Source organism: Grammomys surdaster, unplaced genomic scaffold, assembly GCF_004785775.1.
Source record: "Grammomys surdaster isolate TR1022 unplaced genomic scaffold, NIH_TR_1.0 226, whole genome shotgun sequence".
In the NCBI taxonomy this organism is placed as follows: Eukaryota; Metazoa; Chordata; class Mammalia; order Rodentia; family Muridae; genus Grammomys; species Grammomys surdaster.
The window spans coordinates 1,266,889-1,270,624 of record NW_021604671.1 but is presented as its reverse complement, the minus strand read 5'-3'; the positions used below and the strand labels follow the sequence as shown (position 1 = coordinate 1,270,624).

The following is a 3,736-nucleotide window of genomic DNA, read 5'->3' as shown; positions in this document are numbered from 1 at the left end:
GGTGTGTGGGTTTGTTTTTGGGTCTTCAATTCTATTCCATTGATTTTCCTGCCTGTCTCTGTACCAAAACCAGGAACTGATTCTTTGAGAAAATCAACAAGATAAATAAACCCTTACCCAGACTAACCAGATGGCACAGAGACAGTATCCGAATTAATAAAATCAGAACTTAAAAGGGAGACATAACAACAGAAACTGAGAAAATTTAAAAAATCATCAGATCCTACTAAAAAAGCCTATGCTCAACAAAACTGGAAAATCTGGATCAAATGGACAATTTTCTAGACATATTCCAGGTACCAAAGTTAAATCAAGAGCAGAAAAACCATCTAAACAGACCCATAACCCCTAAAGAAATGGCAGTAGTCATTAAAAGTCTCCTCACCAAAAAAAAAAAAAAAGCAGACTTCTATCAGACCTTCAAGGAAAACCTAATACCAATTCTCTTCAAAGTATTCCACAAAGTTAAAACAGAAGAAATACTACGCAATTTGTTCTATGAAGCCACAATTATGCTCATACCTAAACCACACAAAGACACAACAAGGAAAGAGAACTTCAGACCAATCCCCCTTATGAATATTGATGCAAAAATACTCAATAAAATTTTTGCAAACCAAATCCAAGAACAAGAACACATCAAAACAATCATCCATCATGATCAAGTAGGCTTTATCCCAGAAATGCAGGGATGGTTCAATATTTGGAAATCCATCTCCCAGCACTTGGGAGGCAGAGGCAAGTGGATTTCTGAGTTCAAGGCCAGCCTGGTCTACTTGACAGCCAGGGCTATACAGAGAAACTCTGTCTCGAAAAAAAAGGAAATCCATCAAGGTAATACACTGCGTAAACAAACTCAAAAAAACACATGATCAGAAGTGATGGAGGCAGAGACCTGGTGTTCCTGACACGCACCCTCAGTTTGCTTTGGCGTTTGATTTTGGCCATAGGACCCAGAAGGCTTAGGGGAGGTAGCACAACCGGGCGGTCAGCTATGGGCCAGCATCGCAAGCCGAGAACTCCAACAAGGCAGCCCTCCAGCCCGGCACTGGGACCGTCATGAAGGAGCACCGATGTAGGCGCTCAGGCACTACACAGAAGACTGAGATGCCTGTGGCTTAAGGAAATCAAGAACCTGCAGAAGAGCACCGACCTCTTGTTAAGGAAGAAGCCCTTTAGCTGCGTTGTGAGAGAGATATGTGGGAAATTCACCCATGGTGTGGATTTATATTGGCAAGCCCATGCCTTGTTGACCCTTAAGAGGCAGCGGAAACATTTCTCGTTCACCTCTTTGAGGATGCCTATCTCCTCTCCTTACATGCTGGCCAAGTCACGCTTTTCCCCAAAGACCAGCTGACCAGGAGGATCCGAGGCATTGAGGGAGGACTCGGCTGACCCGGCAGTGTGATGTGTCCAGACAATACCTTGAACCTTTGGAGCTGCAGCTAGACAGTGGTGTCTGAGGAGCTGCCTAGATTTCACTGTTTTTGAACAGTGGCTACACGTTGCCCTTTAAACTGTCTTTCTAACAGAGAAGATTATGGCTTTCCTCTGTGACAGAGGAAGAAGAGACCATCTGCTTGCTTTCACGGGCATGAGTGTTTGCAGACCAAAGATCAGCTTGGTTTATGAATTGCTCAACCTTATGACAGAGTTTCAGACACATGAGATCTGCCATGTTCTGAGGAGATATTGTTAGTTTACTCTTACTGTACTGTGTGCATCTTTTACCATGTGTATTTGTACTTTTTTTTAAATATAAGGGAGAAAAATCTGAATAAAATGCTAGAATCTTTTGTATGGAAAAAAAAGCACATGATCATCTTACTAGATGCTGAGAAAGCATTTGACAAAATTCAACATCCCTTCATGATAAAAGTTCTGGAAAGATCAGGAATTCAAGGCCCATATCTAAACATAGTAAAAGCAATATGCAGCAAACCAGTAGCTGACATCAAACTAAATGGAGAGAAACTTGAAGCAATCCCACTGAAATCAGGGACTAGGCAAGGCTGCCCACTCTCTCCTTACCTATTCGATATAGTACTGGAAGTCCTAGCCAGAGCAATTAGACAACAGAAGGAAGTCAAAGGGGGTACAAATAGGAAAGGAAGGAGTCAAAATATCACTATTTGCAGATGATATGATAATATACTTAAGTGACCCCAAAGTGTTCACCAGAGAGCTCCTAAACCTGACTAACAACTTTAGCAAAGTAGCTGGATATAAAATCAATTCAAACAAATCAGTAGCCTTCCTCTACTCAAAGGATAAATAGGCTAAAAAAGAAATTAGAGACATGACACCCTTCACAATAGTCACAAATAATATAAAATGCCTTGATGTGAATCTAACTAAGCAAGTAAAAGATCTATATGACAAGAACTTCAAGTGTCTGAAGAAAGAAGATCTCAGAAGATCTCCTATGTTCATGGATTGGCAGAATTAATATAGTAAAAATGGTCATCTTGCCAAAATCAATCTATAGATTCAATGCAATCTCCATCAAAATTCCAACTCAATTCTTCATAGAGTTAGAAAAAGCCATTCTCAAATTCATTTGGAATAACAAAAACCCCAGGATAATGAAAACTATTCTCAACAACAAAAGAACTTCTGTGGGAATCACCATCAGGGATCTCAAGCTGTACTACAGAGCAATAGTGATAAAAACTGCATGAACTTAGGTTTTTGAGTTTAGTAGTAAGTGCCTTTGGCCACTGGGCATTTGTAACCCAAATCAGCCAAAATTTTAATGTTTATAATGTATGTAATAAATCAAAGATTTAGGACAGGAGTTGCTTAATGTTAACAGAGATACTAAAGTATATTAAAATAATATTTGTCTTATTTAAAACTTTCCCAAAATTACTTTACTTTGTATATCAGATTGAAAGAGAAAGAATTCCAACCTGTGCCTGAAACACTAACAAAGTGTCCACATCTGAAAAAGGATGCCTCATCCTGTGCTTAACAGCCTCATTCTCAGAAAAAGAGAATTAAAATACTTAGCTTATTTTATGAGAGAGAAGGCAAATTTCTTTTGATTCATCTACACGTCAATTATTTATTTGATTGTACTTCTCCTTGAAATCTAAAATACATAATTAGATCATGGTAAATTTATGAAATACACTTCCATTCAAAGTACTCTCCTGATAATCCCAGTACTCAAAAGGCTAGGACAGGATGACATTTGAAACCATCCTGGCCTCCATACCTTGTCTGAAAAAGATAATTTTAAAAATAAAACTTGAGCAGGTCATGGCAATGGCTTAATGTGTAAATGCCTATCCCATGACCATAATGACCAGATTTTGGAGCCCCAACACCCACTTAAAAGGTACATTTTATCACACATATTTAACCTGGTACGGAGAAAAGAGACACACAAATCCCATACATTTTGTATACACTTATAGAGTGACATTTAAATCTAGATTTTGCAAATGAGAGAACACCTAATATTTGTCATTTTTGATCTGACTTATCTCTCATAGCAATCTATTTATTCTCCTATGAATGTGATAATTTCATTTTTTTCTTTTTAGCTAAAGAGAACTAAAGTGTGTGTGTTTGTGTGTGTGTGTACATGCACATGTGTCTTTGTATCTCTCTGTGTCTGTCTGTATCTCTCTATGTATGTCTCTGTGTGTGTGTCTGTATCTGTGTGTCTATATCTGTCTGGTTCTCTCTCTCTCTCTCTCTCTCTCTCTCTCTCTCTCTCTCTCTCTCT

At 38.6% G+C, this 3,736-nt stretch overlaps 1 pseudogene; it reads left to right on the top strand.

Moving 5' to 3' along the window:
* The first annotated feature begins 994 nt into the window (after nucleotides 1–994).
* LOC114626036 lies at nucleotides 995–1,395 on the top strand (annotated as a pseudogene).
* The last annotated feature ends 2,341 nt before the right edge of the window (nucleotides 1,396–3,736 follow it).